Source organism: Triticum aestivum, chromosome 1A (assembly GCF_018294505.1).
Source record: "Triticum aestivum cultivar Chinese Spring chromosome 1A, IWGSC CS RefSeq v2.1, whole genome shotgun sequence".
NCBI lineage: Eukaryota > Viridiplantae > Streptophyta > Magnoliopsida > Poales > Poaceae > Triticum > Triticum aestivum.
In genome coordinates this window covers 171,053,824-171,075,130 of record NC_057794.1, presented here as the reverse complement: position 1 = coordinate 171,075,130, position 21,307 = coordinate 171,053,824, and positions in this window count along the sequence as shown.

Sequence of the window (21,307 nt, the reverse complement as noted above, 5' to 3'; positions counted from 1 at the left end):
AAGAGGGGGTGCGGGAGGCCACCGAGGTGGGCACAACCCACCTAGGCGCGCCAGGGGGCCCTGGCGCGCCCTGGTGGGTTGTGCCCCCCTCTTGGCACCCCCTAGGTGCAACTTTGGCCCATTGGGTTCCTTCTGGTCCCAAAAAATCTTCGTAAAGTTTCGCGGTGCTTGGACTTCGTTTGATATTGATTTTCTGCGATGTAAAATACAAGAAAAAAAACAACAGCTGGCACTGGGCATTGGGTCAATAGGTTAGTCCCAAAAAATGATATAAAGTTGCTATAAAATGATTGTAAAACATCCAAGAATGATAATGTATTAGCATGAATACTTCATAAATTATAGATACATTGGAGACGTATCAGGCAGGTCTTGCCAGGCAAGTGTACCACGCACCACCATGTTCGTTTCCACCATCAATCCACCAAAGGAGGACTAGGGTCTTATGCCTCGCGGCGGCTCGAACCTGTGTAAATTGCTTGTGTGCTCTCTGCCGTCCTACCTCGCGCTGGTCTGCCCTTTGTGCAACACGACGTCCCCCGCCGAACCAGCAAGGGGCCGCCCGGTCCCATAGGTGGCCGCGGATATCCCGCGACACCATGGTTCAAGATATCTTCCGATATTCCGATAAATCAGCCGATTTATCGCTTACCGGTGTCTGACCGATAAGATAAATTGGCCGATAAATCAGCCGATATGGCGATAAATCAGCTGATATGCCGATAAACTGTCCGATTTACCCCTTATCATGGGTCGACCGATAAGTTCCCGATAAGCGATATCCCCAACATTGCGCGACAGTGGTCATGAGAAGCTTTCTTATGAATATCTTCAAAGAAAGCAAGATCTTGAGCAGCTAAGGGTGAGTTATGGAGATCTTCAGAAGGAACGTGATTCATTACTTGCTCAACAAATCAGTTCCGCTGAGTTGAATTCATTCCACCATGTTTAAAATGCATTGAACGTGAATCTGCTAATTCTTCCCCTGAAAGTTCAAATGCTTCTATTGCTACAAATTCTTCAACTGTCTCTGCTATCACAAATTCCTCATCTGAGGATGCTGCTAGTATCACTGACCATGCAGGGCTGAAGGAATTGTATGTGACAGGCATGTACAAAAGCCTCAAAGGGCATCAGGCTCTTTGTGACGTGCTTAAAAAGCAGATCCTCAATAGGAACCCTAGGAAAGAGGGTATTGCCTTTGAGAGGAAACTCAATGCTGATGGGACCTACTCGAAACCTAAGCAGTATCCCAAAACCTCATGGGTTGCTGCTAAGCGACCTTCAATGGATCCATCTACTTTATCTGGCTTTACATGTGAATCTTCATATTCTTCTGATGAGTCATTTGACTCCAACTATAAACTATTCAAAAATCAGAATGGTGAAGTATTTGCTAGATATGTTGGCACTAACTGCAGGAACGGTCCCCCTATGAAGAAAATATGGGTTCCCAAAAGGTGCCTTGAAAGTCTTCAGGTGAATGTCATCATGACACCACCTATGAAGAATAGGAACCACAGATCAAATTCTTAATATGGATCCAAGTCCTTATATGGACCAAATTCCTCACGTGGATCAAAGTCCTCATATGGATCCAGATCGTCGTATGAACATCATCGTGCTAACACTTCTGTTTCACAGGGAAGATCTAAGGGTTATGAACATGTGCATTATTCTTCAAATCATTATGTTCATAAGTCCATGAAGAATTTCTCTACTTATTCATATGCTTACTCTAACCCCTCTTATGTGAAACAAAGTGGATTGGCGTCAATGCCACTTTTCTCTTATGGAGCTCGCAGAATGGTGAAGTCTTTGCCACACCTCCAGATGTGGGTGGTGAAGAAAATGAACTAATCTCTTATGCACGGTCAGGTCTCCAAACGAACTTAAACGTCTGAAGAATTTGTTGGAGACCTGAATATGCTTGAAAGGATGCAAGCTAATCATGAAGAAATGCATTTTCATTTCTCACGTCCATATTCTGCTATATCTGTTCTATTCCTTGATGAAATTGATCTGATGAATTTGATGTCATATTCTTCACTGATGAAGTATATGAGTTTGTAAGATGCACTAATTCATCTGCAGGATGATCAACCCAAAGCCACTGAGTGGGTCCTCGGCATTGGATGTACAGAGCACATGACTGGTGATAGGAACTTATTGATGGAAAATGCCTTATCTCCATCACATCTGAAGCATATCACCTACGCTGACAAAGGCAAAAGCAAGGTATTGGGTCTAGGTAAGGTTGTGAGCTCAAAGGATCGACACATGGACAAAGTCATGCTTGTCGAGTCCTTAGGGTTCAACCTCATGTCTGTCTCAATGCTTTGTGATCTTGATATGGTTGTTGTGTTTGGCAAGTACCGTTGTGTTGTGATCATGAAAGCCGACAATTCCAAATTCTTCGAAGGCTTTAGGAGAGGATATTTGTATATTGTTGATTTCTCTACAGGACCACAACCTGCTACATGTCTACTTGCAAACGCTTCAGAAGGCTGGCTATGGCATCGATGACTTGGTCATGCTGGCATGAGGAACTTGCACACTCTAGCGAAGAAGAAGCATGTCATTGGCATCGAGGGTGTAAAATTCCTCAAGGACCATCTGTGTGGAGCTTGTGAAGCTAGAAAGATGACCAAGGCCAAGCATCCCTCAAAGACCATCATGACTACCACTCGTCCATTTGAATTGCTTCACATGGATCTCTTTGGCCCTACTCATTATGCCACATTTACTAATGTTGCATCCCTATATGGCTTTGACATTGTTGATGACTATTCTCGTTACACATGGCTGCATATCATCACTTACAAAACTGAAGTGCGGGAAGTCTTCAAATGATTTTCCTTGAGGGCTTCAACCAACGTTGGTGTGAAGATCAAGCACATAAGAAGTGACAATGGAACCGAGTTCAAGAATACTGGTCTTGATGACTATCTTGATGAACTTGGTATCACTCACGAGTTATCTCCTCCTTATACTCATGAGCAGAATGGCGTCGTGGAGCGCAAGAACATGACTCTTGTTGAGATGGCTCGCACTATACTTGATGAATACAAGAAGGATCCTCGCTTCTAGCCTGAGGCAATTGATATTGTGTGCCACATCATCGACAGGGTATATCTTCACAAATTCTTCAAAAAGGCATCATATGAACTCCTCACTGACAAGAAACCCACTGTGAGTTATTTCAAAGTCTTCGGTGCTAAATGTTGGATTAGAGATCCTCATCACAATTCTAAATTTGCACCGAAAGCACATGAAGGTTTTATGCTTGGTTACAGAAAGGACTCGCACACATATAGAGTCTTCAACACCTATCACCACAAGGTTGTTGAAACTGTAGATGTGCAGTTTGATGAGACTAACGGCTCGCAAAGAGAGCACCTACCTCATGTGCTAGATGAAATATCACCTGAGGAATCCATTAAGTTCAAGGCTACTTAGGATGCCATTCCTACCGAAGAATCTGCTGAAGAAGTCATTCCAGAACGTGAAGAACATCGTGTTGGTGCACCTAAGGAAAATGGCTCTGAAGAAAATGCTGAGCCCCCTCAACATCATCAACCCGCTCATCCTCGCGTTGCTAATGAAGTGTAGATTGAGAGAATCATCAATGACATCAAAGCACCAGGTCCTCTCACATGCTCAAAGGCTTCACATTTGTCTATCTTTTGTGGTCACTTTGCTTTTGTCTCTATCACAGAGCCCACCAAAGTAGATGAGGCATTTCTGGAGCCTGAGTGGATTCAAGAGATGCAAGAGGAATTACATCAATTCGAGCTCAACAATGTCTAGGAACTTGTCAAGTGACCAGAACCTCGCAAGCACAATATCATCAGCACCAAATGGATCTACTGCAACAAGCAAGATGAAAATGGCCCTGTGGTGAGGAATAAGGCATAGCTTGTATCTCAAGGCTACAGACAGGTTGAAGGAATTGATTTTGATGAAACTTTTGCACATGTTGCTAGACTTGAGGCTATTCGCATATTAATTGCTTATGCTAACCATCACAATATCATCTTATATCAAATGGATGTGAAAAGTGCATTCCTCAATGGTAAGCTTGAGGAAGAAGTATATGTTGCTCAACCCCCAGGTTTTGAAGATCCAAAGCATCCTGACATAGTCTTCAGACTCAATAAGGCCCTATATGGCCTCAAGCAGGCACCTCGGGCATGGTATGATACTTTGAAGGAATTCCTCATGAAGAAAGGCTTCAAAGCCGGTTCACTTGACCCAACTATTTTCACCAAAACCTATGATGATGAATTATTCGTGTGCTAAATCTATGTTGATGATATTATCTTTGGCTGTACTAACCAATGTTACACTGACGAATTTGCCTATATGATGAGTGAGGAATATCAAATGTGTATGATGGGAGAATTGAAATTCGTCTTAGGTCTTCAAATTCGTCAATAAAACAATGGCATCTTCATATCGCAGGAGAAATACCTCAAAGATGTGTTGAGGAAATTCGACATGCAAGATTGCAAAGGCGTCAAAATCCCTATGCCCACAAATGGCCATCTATGCACTGATGAAAATGGTATAGACTTCGATCAGAAGGTATACCGCTCCATGATTGACTCCTTATTGTATTTATGTGCATCTAGGCTAGATATTATGCTTAGTGTTTGCATATGTGCACGATTTCAAGGTACACAGAAGGAATCACACCATAAGGCTGTGAATCATATACTTTCATATCTAGCTCACACACCAACACTTGGGTTATGGTATCCCAAGGGCTCGACTTTTGATCTCATTGGATATTCTGACTCTGACTATGTTGGTGATCGTGTGGACCGCAAGTCAACATCAGGCACATGCCATTTCCTCGGATGTTCCTTAGTATGTTGGTCCTCGAAGAAGCAGAACTGCGTATCACTCTCTACTGCTGAAGCTGAGTACATTGTTGTTGGTTCGTGTTGTGCTCAATTACTATGGATGAACCAAACCCTCAAGGACTGCGACATCAATGTGAAGAATGTGCCACTCTATTGTGACAATGAGAGTGCCATCAAGATTGCTCATAACCCAGTTCAGCACTCGAAGACAAATCACATTCAGATTCGTCATCATTTTCTTCGTGATCATGTGTTGAAGGGTGACATCTCTATCGAGCATGTGAAGACTAGAGAACAACTAGCCGATATCTTCACAAAGCCCTTCGATGAGAAGAGATTTAGCAAGTTGTGGTGTGAGCTAAATATCTTAGAATCTTTGAATGTTCTTTGAAAAGGACACACATCCTAACACTTATGCAAATTGATGACTTAGATGTGCAACACACGAAGTAACATTTTTCTTCAATCAATGAAGACTAACCCTCTAAGTGTGAAGAAATTAACGAAGAATTTGTTTCTCAGAGCCCTATGACAATTGTACGCGGCATCTGAATTCATCATTCTTATACGGTGGGTCACGCCACCAACAAAAGTTGAAAATATTCAATTAGAGTATTTCTTCAGTTTCGAAATTCCTCAGTTGTTCAAATTCTTCAACTTTGCATGGTCTTCACTCTTTCCATTTGTGTTCTTCGTTGGATTTTGCCGCTAATTCTTCATGTTTACTTTTCTGCTAAGTGAATGTTATCGGACCCTTCCCCCTCTATGCAATACTCAATCCAGTCTGTTCACATATTATTCATATGCGTTCTATTTGAAACCTGTTCAAAATCTTCACTGTGTCCTTGTCAGCTGAAGAATTTGCGAACAAAACCTTAAAATTTTCATATCCCAAATTTTTGGCTTTTGCCGCTCAAATCGTTCCACATCCCATGATAGGATTTATCTAGTCACCCACGATCTCACACGATCGCCACTGATCTGTACGTGGGTGACACATGTCGCTAGGATGAGAAGGGTCAGGGGCATGTTCGTCCAATTTCTTCGGGGAGCGGTTTTTCACTTCGGCTATAAATACCCCACACCCTCCACATACTTCATTTACCCCGCTCGACCTCACTCCCCTCGCTCGAGCTTCCAGACCTAGCGCCGCCGCTACTTCCATCGTCGCCGGTGAGGAAGAGCTGCACTGCCTGCACCTCGTCGTCGTTGTACTCGCGCTGGCCGCGGAAATCTTCACTCCGCCGATGCCGCAGCTATCTTCCTCTGCCGAGTTAGGGCGTGGAAGATCTGGACTGACTAACTTCCAATCTACAACTCCCTGTCCGTCGTGTTCTTCATCAAGGGTAATTAAAAGTTACTTTTACCGCCCTTGTTGATTCTGATGATTTCCACAAAATCTTCAAAAGGTGTTTGTTCTTCAACTTCCACACTTTAAACACCTCACATACATCTATTCTTGACCGGTTTCTATAAGCAATGTTTTTTCTTCAAGATTCCTCAATTGTGTGGATTTTCCAATCTATACAACTTTGGAACCTAAGTCAAAGAACGCTTAGTGAAATTCCTCAAGACGCCTTTGGTCAAATTCCTCAAACTTGTTCTTTTTGAAAAACTTCTGAGAACGCATATGACCTCTCCAAATTCTTCGCACCTATACTTTGCTCATAGGTACTCATGTCCACTGCTGGATCACTAGGTTCTCATCAACTTAACTCATTTGCAGCGTTCCTCGAAGACAGATTGCATACCTCTTCAGAGAACTCTGTTGTTCAAATTCCTCAGCTGAAGAAAATGGCTGACAGCAAGAAACCTCAGAAGGGAGGGAAGAAATTGGAAGTCAACACTGCTTTTTAAATCCCTGAAGACATCTATGCAGGATATTGCACACCTCCTGAGGAAACAAAGAATGAGCGAAAAGTGCGCATTCATAATATTGAGAGGAGATGGGCTAGAGAATGGAGGCAATATCGCTATGTCACTCCCAACTACATGGGGAAATTCGTTGTACACCCTCCATGCCCAAGACCTCCATTGGCACCAGGCCAAGTTGCTAATCCCTCTAGCATCAGAAGAGGTGAGGAATTTCCCGCTGAATGGGCCAAGCGACAAGCTAAACTGGCTAAAGTGGCCAAAGAAGCAGTGAGGAAATTCAACAAAGACACTGCTACTGCTGCTGCTATTGAGGTCTCTGCTAGCAAGCCCAAGAAGGCTATGCCTAAGAAGCCAGCTCGTAAACCACCAAGCTCCTCAGCAATGCCCTCACGGCCAAGCTCTTCTGTGCCCTCAAAGCGAATTCCTCAAGCTGCTCCAGTTCCTCCAGCTGCAAAGTCTTTAGTTGCTCCTGCAAAGTCCTCAGCACCTGTGCACCTCGCCTCGTGTCAAAGGACCACTGGCATCTCAATTGCATCAGGATCCTCAGCAAGTTCTTCGGCTCCTCTGTAGTCCACAATAGGCCCAACTTTGCTGAAGACCAAGGCCATTGCTAGATGAGGCACTAGACCAAGTCCACACAAGAAGCGGGTTGCCTTTCATGTGCCATCTAACAAAGACGAGGCTGATGATGAAGAATTGGAAGAAATCATCAACGATAGACAGCAAAGTGCCGCTAGAGCCAAAGGCACAAATGTGCCTCTTCTGCTGGATCCCAAGTTGATCCTTGAGTACATTGATCTCGAGCACAAGGACCCCAACACTCCGATGCCTGATTTCAAACTCACACCTGGCCAGAATCACATGTTGACTGCCTTCATAGGCGAGGAAAAATGGAAATTTGAGAAGGATAGGCAGTTGAAGAAAGCTCAGTACAAGAAGGAGCGTTTTCCGAAGAAGCACATTGTCAAAATGACAACTGATGAATTTGTAGCCATGCAAGCTGAGATCAAAGGACTCAGTGATGAATTTGACGGGTACTGTATAGATTGGCTGGGAGCCAATGTCAGATTCGTCAATATGGTGAAGGGATTAACCTCTAATGTTGCAGCCCCAACGCAATATGAATCTCCTTAGGCTGATGCATCTGCACAGCCTACTAAAGAACATGCCAGCACCACTGATGAAAATCAGGCTGCTGAAGAAACTGAAAATACGAGGGCTGATGAAGACATACCAGCCACTGAAGAAACTGCCAGGGCAACCTCTAGTGTTGTGCCTGAAGAACAAGCCAGGCTAGCTGAAGGATTTGCTACTGCGCCTCAAGACACTAACAATGCCAGGGTAACTGCATTAGTTGTGCTTGAGGAAACTGTTGGGGAACGTAGTAATAATTCAAAATTTTCCTATGTGTCACTAAGATCAATCTAGGAGATGCCAGCAACGAGGGAGAGGGAGTGCATCTTCATACCCTTGAAGATCGCTGAGCAGAAGTATTACAAGAATGCGGTTGATGGAGGCGTACTCGCGGCGATTCAAACCGCAGAAGATCCGATCAAGCGCCGAACTGACGGTGCCTCCGAGTTCAACAAACGTACAGCCCGGGAACTCTCCTCCTTATTGATCCAACAAGGGGTGAGGAGAAGTTGAGGGAGAACTCCGGCAGCATGACGGCGTGGTGGTGGTGGAGCTCGTGGTTCTCCGGCAGATCTTCGCTAAGCACTACGGGGGAGGAGAGGTGTTGGAGGAGGGAGGGGTTGCGCAAGGGAAGGGGGTGCGGCAGCCCTCCCACCCCCCTCTATTTATAGGGTGAAGGGGAGAGGGGGTCGGCCCCCTAGATGCATCTAGAGGGGGGCGACGGCCAAGGGGGGGAAACTTGCCCCCCAAGCAAGGTGGGAGGCGCCCCTCCCCCTAGGGTATCCAACCCTAGGCGCCTTGGGCCATTGGGCGGGCACACCAGCCCACCAGGGGCTGATTCCCTCCCATATTCAGCCCATTAAGTCCCCCGGGGCAGGTGGCCCCACCTGGTGGATCCCCGGACACCTTTCGGTGGTCCCGGTACAATACCGATAACCCCCGAAGCTATTCCGGCGACTGAAACTCGACTTCCCATATATAAATCTTCACCTCCGGACTATTTTGTAACTACTCATGACATCCGAGATCTCATACGGGACTCCGAATAACCTTCGGTAACCACATACAATTTCCCATAACAACTCTAGTGTCACCGAACCTTAAGTGTGTAGACCCTACGGGTTCGGGAACCATGTAGACATGACCGAGACATCTCTCCGTCCAATAACCAATAGCGGGATCTGGATACCCATATTGGTTCCCACATGTTCCACAATGATCTCATCGGATGAACCACGATGTCGGGGATTCAACCAATCACGTATACAATTCCCTTTGTCCATCGGTATGTTATTTGCCCAAGATTCGATCGTCGGTATACCCATACCTTGTTCAATCTCGTTACTGGTAAGTCTCTTTATTCGGTCTGTAACGCTTGATCCTGTGACCAAACCCTTAGTCACATTGAGCTCGTTATGATGATGCATTACCGAGTGGGCCCAGAGATACCTCTCCGTCATACGGAGTGACAAATCCCAGTCTTGATTCATGCCAACCCAACAGACACTTTCGGAGATACCTGTAGTGCATCTTTTTAGTCACCCAGTTACGTTGTGACGTTTGATACACCCAAAGCACTCCTGCGGTATCTGGGAGTTGCACAATCTCATGGTCTAAGTGAATGATACTTGGCATTAGAAAAGCTCTAGCAAATGAACTACACAATCTTGTGCTGTGCTTAGGATTGGGTCTTGTCCATCACATCATTCTCCTAATGATGTGATCCCGTTATCAACGACATCCAATGTCCATGGTTAGCAAACCACAACCATCTATTGATCAACGAGCTAGTCAACTAGAGGCTCACTAGGGACTGTTGTGATATATGTATTCACACATGTATTACGGTTTTCGGTTAATACAATTATAGCATGAACAATAGACAATTATCATGAACAAGGAAATATAATAATAACCATTTTATTATTGCCTCTAGGGCATATTTCCAACAGTCTCCCACTTGCACTAGAGTCAATAATCTAGTTACATTGTGATGAATCGAACACCCATAGAGTTCTGGTGTTGATCATGTTTTGCTCGTGGAAGAGGTTTAGTCAACGGTTCTGCTACATTCAGATCCCTATGCACATTACAAATATCTATGTCTCCATCTTGAATATATTCGTGAATGGAGTTGAAGCGACACTTGATATGCCTGGTCTTCTTGTGAAACCTGGGCTCCTTGGCAAGGGCAATGGCTCAAGTGTTGTCTCAGAAGAGAGTCATCGGGCCCGACGCATTGGGAATAACTCCTAGGTCGGTGATGAACTCCTTCATCCAGACTGCTTCCTGTGCTGCCTCCGAGGCAGCTGTGTACTCCGTTTCACTTGTAGATCCCGCCATGACGCTTTGCTTGCAACTGCACCAGCTGACTGCCCCACCATTCAAAATATACACGTATCCGGTTTGTGACTTGGAGTCATCCAGATCTATGTCGAAGCTAGCATCGACGTAACCCTTTATGACGAGCTCTTCGTCATCTCCATAAACGAGAAACATATCCTTAGTTCTTTTCAGTTACTTCAGGATATTCTTGACCGCTGTACATTGTTCCATACCGGGATCACTTTGGTACCTCCCTACCAAACTTACGGCAAGGTTCACATTAGGTCCGGTACACAGCATGGCATACATAATAGAGCCTATGGCTGAGGCATAGGGGATGACACTCATCTTTTCTCTATCTTCTGCCGAGGTCGGACATTAAGCCGTGCTCAATGTCAGACCTTGCAACACAGGCAAGAATCCCTTCTTGGACTGATCCATATTGAACTTCTTCAATATCTTTTCAAGGTACGTGCTTTGCGAAAGACCAATGAGGCGTCTCGATCTATCTCTATAGATCTTGATGCCTAATATGTAAGCAGCTTCCCCAAGGTTCTTCATTTAAAAACACTTATTCAAGTAGGCCTTTATGCTTTCCAAAAGTTCTATATCATTTCCCATCAATAGTATGTCATCCACATATAATATAAGAAATGCTACAGAGCTCCCACTCACTTTTGTAAACACAGGCTTCTCCATAAGTCTGCATAAACCCAAATGCTTTGATCATTTCATCAAAGCAAATGTTCCAACTCCGAGATGCTAGCACCAGCCCATAGATGGAGCACTGGAGCTTGCATACCTTGTAAGCATTCTTAGGATCGACAAAACTTCTTTAAGGAAACCATTAAGGAATGCCGTTTTGATGTCCATTTGCCATATCTCATAATCATAGAATGCGGCAATTGCTAACATGATTCCGACGGAATTCAGCTTCACTACGGCTGAGAAAGTCTCATCATAGTCAACCCCTTGAACTTGTTGATAACCCTTAGCGAGAAGCCGAGCCTTATAGATGGTCACATTACCATCCACGTCAGTCTTTTTCTTAAAGATCCATTTATTCTCTATGGCTTGCCGATCAACGGGCAAGTCTGTCACAGTCCATACTTCATTTTCATACATGGATCCTATCTCGGATTTCATGGATTCAAGCCATTTGTTGGAATTCGGGCCCGCCATCGCTTCTTCATAGTTCGAAGGTTCATTGTTGTCTAACAACATGATTTCCAGGATAGGGTTGTCGTACCACTCTGGTGCGGAACTTGTCCTCATGGACCTTCGAAGTTCAGTAGCAACTTGATCCGAAGTTTCATGATCTTCATCATTAACTTCCTCTCTAGTTGGTGCAGGCACCACAGAAACATCTTCCTGAGCTGCGCTACTCTCAGGTTCAAGAGGCAGTACCTCGTCAAGTTCTACTTTCCTCCCAGTTACTTCTTTCGAGAGAAACTCTTTCTCTAGAAAGGATCTATTCTTGGCAACAAAGATCTTACCTTCGAATCTGAGGTAGAAGGAATACCCAATAGTTTCCTTAGGGTATCCTATGAAGACGCATTTTTCCGACTTGGGTTCGAGCTTTTCAGGTTGAAGTTTCTTGACATAAGCATCATATCCCCAAACATTCAGAAACGATAACTTAGGTTTCTTCCCAAACCATAATTCATACGGTGTCGTCTCAATGGATTTCGACGGAGCCCTATTTAAAGTCAACGTGGCAGTCTCTAAAGCATAACCCCAAAATGATTGCGGTAGATCGGTAAGAGACATCATAGATTGCACCATATCCAATAGAGTGCGATTACGACGTTCGGACACACCATTACACTGAGGTGTTCCAGGCGGCGTGAGTTGTGAAACAATTCCACATTTCATTAAGTGCGTGCCAAACTCAGACTCAAGTATTCCCCTCCACGATTTGATTGTAAGAATTTTATTTTCCTGTCACACTGATTCTCTACCTCACTCTGAAATTCCTTGAACTTTTCAAAGGTCTCAGACTCATTTTTCATTAAGTAGACATACCCATATCTACTTAAGTCATCAGTGAGGGTGAGAACATAACGATAGCCACCGCGAGCCTCAATGCTCATTGGACCGCACACATCAGTATGTATGATTTCCAATAAGTTGGTTGCTCACTCCATTGTTCTGGAGAGCGGAGTCTTGGTCATTTTGCCCATGAGGCATGGTTCGCATGTGTCAAATGATTCATAATCAAGAGACTCCAAAAGTCCATATGCATGGGGTGTCTTCATGCGTTTGACACCAATGTGACCAAGGCGGGAGTACCACAAGTATGTGGGGCTATCATTATCAACATTACATCTTTTGGCATTCACACTATGAATATGTGTAACATCACGTTTGAGATTCAATAAAATAAACCATTGACCAGCGGGGCATGACCATAAAATAGATCTCTCATATAAATAGAACAACCATTATTCTCGGATTTAAATGAGTAGCCAACTCGCATTAAACGAGATCCAGATACAATGTTCATGCTCAAAGCTGGCGCTAAATAACAATTATTGAGTTTTCAAACTAATCCTGAAGGTAGACGTAGAGGTAGTGTGCCGACGGCGATCACATCGACCCTGGAACCATTCCCGACGCGCATCGTCACCTCGTCCTTTGCTAGTCTTCGCTTATTCCGCAGCTCCTGTTTTGAGTTACAAATATGAGCAACCGCACTGGTATCAAATACCCAGGAGCTACTACGAGCACTGGTAAGGTACACATCAATAACATGTATATCACATATACCTTTGGCGTTGCTGGCCTTCTTATCCGCTAAGTACTTGGGTAGTTCCATTTCTAGTGATCATTTCCTTTGCAATAAAAGCACTGAGTCTTGGGCTTGGGTCCATTCTTTGGCTTCTTCCCGGCAACTGATTTACCGGGCGCGGCAACTCCCTTGCCGTCTTTCTTGAAGTTCTTTTTACCCTTGCCTTTCTTGAAACTAGTGTTCTTATTCACCATCAACACTTGATGTTCCTTTTTGATTTCCACCTCTCCTAATTTCAGCATTGAATATAGCTTAGGAATGGACTTCTCCATCCCTAGCATATTGTAGTTCATCACAAAGCTCTTGTAGCTAGGTGGAAGCGACTGGAGGATCCTGTCAATGACCGAGTCATCTGGAAGATTAACTCCCAGCTGAGACAAACGGTTGTGCAACCCAAACATTTTGAGTATATGCTCACTGATAGAACTGTTTTCCTCCATCTTACAGTTGTAGAACTTGTCCAAGACTTCATATCTCTCGACCCGGGCATGAGCTTGGAAAACCATTTCCAGCTCTTGGAACATGTCATATGCTCCGTGCTACTCAAAACACTTTTGCAGCCCCCGTTCTAAGATGTAAAGCATGCCGCACTGAACCAGGGAGTAATCATCACTACGCGACTGCCAGGCGTTCATAATGTCTCGAGTTGCTGGGAAAATGGGTGCGTCACCTAGCGGTGCTTCAAGGACATATGCTTTCTTGGCAGCTATGAGGATGATCCTCAAGTTACGAACCCAATCCGTATAGTTGCTACCATTGTCTTTCAGCATGGTTTTCTCTAGGAACGCGTTGAAGTTGAGGGCAACATTAGCGTGGGCCATTTGATCTACAAGACATATTGTACATATATTTTAGACTAAGTTCATGATAATTAAGTTCATCTAATCAAATTATTTAATGAACTCCCACTCAGATAGACATCCCTCTAGTCATCTAAGTGATACATGATCCGAATCGACTAGGCCGTGTCCGATCATCACGTGAGACGGACTAGTCATCAACGATGAACATCTCCATGTTGATCGTATCTACTATATGACTCATGTTCAACCTTTCGGTCTCTCGCGTTCCGAGGCCATGTCTGTACATGCTAGGCTCGTCAAGTCAACCTAAGTGTTTCGCATGTGTAAATCTGGCTTACACCCATTGTATGCGAACGTTAGAATCTATCACACCCGATCATCATGTGGTTCTTCAAAACAACGAACCTTCACAACGGTGCACAGTTAGGGGAACACTTTTCTTGAAATTTTAGTGAGGGATCATCTTATTTATGCTACCGTTGTTCTAAGCAAATAAGATGTAAACATGACAAACATCACATCCAAATCATAAAGTGACATGATATGGCCGATATCATCATGCGCCTTCGATCTGCATCTTCGAGGCATGGCATGATCACCTTCGTCACCGGCATGACACCATGATCTCCATCATCGTGTCTTCATGAAGTTGTCTCGCCAACTATTACTTCTACTACTATGGCTAACAGTTAGCAATAAAGTAAAGTAATTACATGGCGTTTTCATTGACACGCAGGTCATACAATAAATTAAGACAACTCCTATGGCTCATGCCGGTTGTCATACTCATTGACATGAAAGTCTTGATTCCTATTACAAGAACATGATCAATCTCATACATCACATATATCATTCATCACATCCTTTTGGCCATATCACATCACATAGCATACCCTGCAAAAACAAGTTAGACATCCTCTAATTGTTGTTGCATGTTCTATGTGGCTGCTAAGGGTTTCTAGCAAGAACCTTTCTTACCTACGCAAAAGCCACAACGGTGATATGCCAATTCTATTTACCCTTCATAAGGACCCTTTTCATCGAATCCGATCCGACTAAAGTGGGACAGACAAACACCCACTAGCCACCTTATGCATCAAGTGCATGTCAGTCGGTGGAATAAGTGTCACGTAAGCGTACATGTAAGGTCAGTCCGGGCCACTTCATCCCACAATGTCGCCGAATCAAGATAAGACTAGTAACGGTAGGCAAATTGAACAAATCATTGCCGACAACTACTTTGTGTTCTACTCGTGCATAGAATCTACGCATAGAGCTAGCTCATGATGCCACTGTTGGGGAACGTAGTAATAATTCAAAATTTTCCTACGTGTCACCAAGATCAATCTAGGAGACGCTAGAAACGATGGAGAGGGAGTGCATCTTCATACCCATGAAGATCTCTAAGCGGAAGCATTACAATAACGCGATTGATGGAGTCGTACTCGCGGCGATTCAAATCGCGGAAGATCCAATCAAGCGCCGAATGGATGGCGCCTCCGTGTTCAACACTCATACAGCCCGGGGACGTCTCCTCCTTCTTGATCCAGCAAGGGGAGAGGAGAAGTTGAGGGAGAACTCCGACGGCACGACGGCGTGGTGGTGGTGGAGCTCATGGTTCTCCGGCAGAGCTTCGCTAAGCACTACGGAGGAGGAGGAGGTGTTGGAAGAGGGAGGGGCTGCGCTAGGGAAGGGGGTGCGGCAGCCCTCCCGCCCCCCTTCTATTCATAGGGTGAAGGGGAGAGGGAGCCGGCCCCCCTAGATGCATCTAGAGGGGGGCGGCGACCAAGGGGGGAGACTTGCCCCCCAAGCAAGGTGGTTGGCGCCCCCTCTCCCTAGGGTTTCCAAACCTAGGCGCCTTGGGCCCTTGGGGGGAGCACCAGCCCACCAGGGGCTAGTTCTCTCCCATATTCAGCCCATTAAGTCCCCCGGGGTAGGTGGCCCCACCAAGTGGACCCCCGAACACCTTTCGATGGTCCCGGTACAATAACGATAACCCCCGAAACTATTCCGGTGACTGAAACTGGACTTCCCATATATAAACCTTCACCTCCGGACCATTTCGGAGCTCCTCATGATGTCCGGGATCTCATCCGGGACACCGAACAAACTTCGGTAACCACATACAATTTCCCATAACAACTCTAGCGTCACCGAACCTTAAGTGTGTAGACCCTACGGGTTCGGGAACCATGTTGACATGACCGAGACATCTCTCCAGCCAATAACCAACAGCGGGATATGGATACCCATGTTGGTTCCCACATGTTCCATGATGATATCATTGGATGAACCACGATGTCGGGGATTCAATCAATCCCGTATACAATTCCCTTTTTCCATCGGTATGTTATTTGCCCGAGATTCGATCATCGGTATCCCCATACCTTGTTCAATCTCGTTACCAGCTAGTCTCTTTACTCGTTTCATAATGCATGATCCCGTGACCAACTCCTAAGTCACATTGAGCTCGTTATGATGATGCATTACTGAGTGGGCCCAGAGATACCTCTTCGTCAAACGGAGTGACAAATCCCAGTCTCGATTTGTGCCAACCCAACAGACACTTTCGGAGATACACGTAGTGCACCTTTATAGTCACCCAGTTACGTTGTGACGTTTGATACACCCAAAGCACTCCTACAGTATCCAGGAGTTGCACAATCTCATGGTCTAAGGAAATGATACTTGACATTAGAAAGCTCTAGCAAACGAACTAAACGATCATGTGCTATGCTTAGGATTGGGTCTTGTCCATCACATCATTCTCCTAATGATGTGATCCCATTATCAATGACATCCAATGTCCATGGTTAGGAAACCACAACCATCTATTGATCAACGAGCTAGTCAACTAGAGGCTCACTAGGGATAGTTGTGATCTATGTATTCACACATGTATTACGGTTTCCGGTTAATACAATTATAGCATGAACAATAGACAATTATCATGAACAAGGAAATATAATAATAACCATTTTATTATTGCCTCTAGGGCATATTTCCAACAGGAATTGCACCAATTTCCTCTGCTCCTCCTGCATCAACATCAAGTCCTATCCTTCCTTCTGCAACAGAAGCAAAGAAAACCAATGCTGTGGAGCGAGCAGCTGTAAAGAAAAGGAAAGCATCTGCTTTCTTAGAGTGTTCTGCTCCCAAGAAGGCAAAGACTTTGACAAGCTCTTACAAAAATCCCATCGATGTTTTTCCTCTGTCGAGCATGCCATCAAAGGAGATTGTTCCCTTTGATGAGGATTATGAAATTCCAAGTGGATCAGATGCAGAAGGTCCTCCTGCTGCTTCAACAGAGCAGTTGGATGAAGAAATTGAAGTGGATAACATCCCTTCAACTCCATTGGTATCATCACCCATGCCTCAGTTTACAGCTGAAGAGGCTGGCGTTGACGTAATTGATGAAGAAGATGAAGACGTGGACATTGGGTGCACCACTCCAATTCTGAATGATGACTACTGGGAAAGTCATCACCCCAATTCACCATTGTTCACTCCTCTGCAACACCATTGTTCACTCCTCTGCAACAAATTCCTCAGTCCCCGGTTCAGACCGAAGAAATTCACATGGGCTCTGAAGAACCTCAAGCTTCTCTTCTTACGATCCCTGAAGAAATTACAGCCACTAGCGCTGATGTAAATGCTGCTGAAGAAATGGAGAACCAGGCTGCTACTGATGATATTGCAACTGAAATACCTCAGCCTGCAACTCCGGATACTGTGATTCCAGAGGCTATGAAGACATTAACTGACACTCCTCAGTCCAAGCCAAAGGATCCCTTCTCCAAGAAATAGAAGTTCAAAGTTGCTGAGTTCTTCAATGAGCACATTTTCCTCACTGACTACAACACCTATGACTCTGCTCGTGTTCGACGCAAGCACTTCTGGACAGCAAGTCATATGAACTTCTATTCTTCACTGCTATTCTATAAAGACAAGATCTTTGACCATGAGCACATTCCTCATGTGGATATGGAGTCGCTGCCCTACTTCACCCCAGTCCTTAGTGTTCTTCATGATGCTGGGCTGCTCAACTTCTGCACCCACATCTGTGACTGGAATGAAGAGCTAATTCTTCAGTTCTATGCTACGTTGCCATCACAGGCAACGCCGAAGATGGGAATTCATGGGTGTTGGACTGGATGGCCGAAAACACTCACTACAAATCCCCGGCCTCTGAATTGCTTCATGTCGTCTCTGTCAGTCCTCCCCTTGAAGGTGCAAGACTCATATGCCATGAACCTGAGCTATCTGATCATTTCATGCAAGTGTTAATGAAGCCTCTGAAGCCTGGCCAAGCCCCAAGAACCAAATTCCTCGTGAAGGAATTGCTCTATGCGCCAAGCACAATTTATAGAATTTTGACCAAGACCCTCAGTCCAATCAAGGGCCACGACTCTAATGAAGAAGAGGTCGTTGGCATCATGAATAACCTGCTATTCAACATCATCCATGGAGTTCCTATCAACTACCATCATTTCTTCATGAGGACTATGGAAAATGTTGCTCTTTCACCATTTGAATTGAAGCCTTACGCTCCCTGGATCATGAGGTTCATCAGATCAAGGTCTTCAATTCATTACAAGGCTGATTTGCAAAATCACGTCAGCTACTTTCCCCCAATCGAAGTCTTCAAATGACCTATTTCCTCATCTGATGAGATGGGCAAGGCAGCTATTATCGATGAAGGCACTCGTCCATTGGATGGCCAGTTTCGCAAAGCTGCTTCGTACTCCACCAATGATGACTCCGCCACTCATGACCCTGCCGCTAATGCTTCAAAGCCAAATCCTCAAGCCACTGCTCCAAGGGTGCTCACTGATCATGAGCTTCTCCTCAGTCTTCACCAAAAGGTCGATCGCAACCACAAATGGGTCAAACGGCAGTTTGGTTCAATTCTTCAGAACATGACAATCACGCAAAATTATATGAGAAGAACCATTACTATCTACATGAAGTATTTGATCGCACCTGGGCTGTTCTGTCTCATCTCTATGGTGAAGAAGATCTTAAGTAGATGGGCTTCAAGCAGGACTTTGACTGGTCTCAGCCACCTTAGAAGAAATTCAAGAAGGTCAAAGTTCCTCACTTAGTGGCCAGCTCCTATTCTTCATCACGCGAGACTGATGAAAATGAAGACTTGGACGACACTATGGCGGGCTCTATTTCAACAACCGACCCCAACAACGTTAATGCTCCTCCATTGACTTCGTGATGATATTCTTCAGGGGCGTTAGTCCTTGTTTTTCCATCCCTTTTGGTCATTCAATGACAAAGGGGGATTTGAGTTAGTCTTCAAGCAGGTCTATCTATATGGGCGTTTTTTTGCTAAGTTACAACTCTCATTCTTCTAAAGATTTGTTGGATCGAGTTGTAAAGTTAAGTCCGATGGTGGTCTGATACTTTTACAATGTTCTTCTACATGATATTTCCTCATATATGTTAATGCACGCATGCTGAATTACATCAGTCACCATATTTCATCATGCATTTCAAATTCTTCACTTCATATGTTAAATGCGTGTATGAATTACAAGATATAGGGGGAGATCTCCATGATTCTACTCTTCAATGTGCATTGCTTCACAAAAGCAAATTCCTTAGATATGCACATCCTCGGGGGGAGTTCTTCTATATCTTGCAATCAAATTCCTCAATATCAGTATTTGCACTTCATATGATTATCCCCGTTGAAAACTTAACCTATATTGTCATCAATCACCAAAAAGGGGGAGATTGTAAGTGCATCTAGTGCCCCTTAGTGATTTTGGTGTATTGAAGACTTATAGATTAAGGGACCAATGCGTTTGTGAGTGTACACACGTCTATAAGTCTATGAGGAGTTTGATATTTATAGAGAAAGTCGACCTCTAAAAATGAATGTCTTCATCTGAAGACTTTGGCTTTCTGAAGACTTTGAAAGTGAAGAAATTGGTGTGATCCTGAAGACTTGATATTCATGCGAGGAATATGAAGCGTGGATACTTTTGTTTTTGTAGTTTTGTTTTTCTCTTTCTTAAGTCATAGGAAACATTGTACTGTTAAAGGGGGTCAAGGTAAAACTAAGGAAAAGTTTCCAAGTGATGCTCATCTCAAAATCCTACACCTACACAATCCTTTCGAGTGAAGCCACTGGAAATCTCATATAGTTCAGTCAATTTCTTCAGTGACAGAGACAAAGATCTTCTGTTCTTTGAGGAATTTGTTCTGACTGAGGAGTTAGGAATTCGCCAGTGCAGATTGCCTACAAGTGAGGAACATGATAGCCCTGAGGAATTTGACAGCCAAATTTCCGTCCGTTGTTGTGCTATGCACCAGTTGTCCCAAAATATGTACCCACCTAACGGTCATATCATTGAAGGGCATTTATGCCTTATCATGTTGGGCTTCTCCCTAGGCTATAAATAGTCGCCCCCTACAACCACTACCTGGTTGGCTGCTCTGCGAGAAACTAACACTTGTCATTGAGAGCATCCCATCCTCCGAGGACTTTGAGCGAAAATCATCAAGTGAGGAAAACCCAAAACCCCAAACCAAACACCTACAAACCCAAAGTGAGTGAGCATCATTGAAGAGATTGTTCCTGTGTGGAGCCGACGCTTGTTACCTTTGAGGACTGTGCATCCTCCAGACGGTTAGGCGTCATGGTCTACGGCATCCAAGAGGAAATTGTGGATCGCCGAGTGACAGAGGTTGTAAAGGTTTGGAAGTCACCTGAAGACTTACCAAAAGTGATTGGGCGAGGTCTATGTGACCTTAGCTCAAGGAGAATACGGTGAGGATTGTATGTCCTCGGGTTTAAATACGTAGCCGCTCCAACCAGACGTACGACTGTCACAGCAGTTGGAACTAGTCTACCAAATCATTGTCTTCACCGAGCTAACTGGTTCTATTTCCTCAACCCTTTCATTTCCTCATCACTGTGTTGTTGTACTTGATCGTTACTGTTTGACGACTTTGACTGAAGACTTTCACAATTTCCTCAGTTCAATTTCTTCTGTCAGTTTGTCTTCAGCCTGCTTATCATGTGTTTACGCTTCTTGTACAATGTGCTTGTTTTCATTTCATCATAATGATTGTGCTACTACTCTGTTATGCTTTCATTTGAGTACTTATTCCACTGCTAAGTAGTTCGTTGCTTAGGAATTTCCTCACCCTGAAATTCCTCAGTGACGAATTTGTAAAAATCGCCTATTCACCCCCCCTCTAGTCGATATAACGCACTTTCACCTCCACTTCGTCCCCTTCCTCCACCTACCTATATATATCCCTATCCCTCCTCCATTTAGGCTTAGCAAAGGATTAGCTCATTTGAGATAGACCTTTGCTCATCCATCCGGATCTACTCCACCAAGAGAGACTGCAGCCTCTACGGAGAAGATCCATCTTGGATTCAAGACCCCTCACGGGAAGACCCCTCATGGACTCAAGACCTCCTTCTAGGAGATGACCTAGTTACCTCTTGTATCCCCTTTTGTTGGATTTGAATCATGTATCTC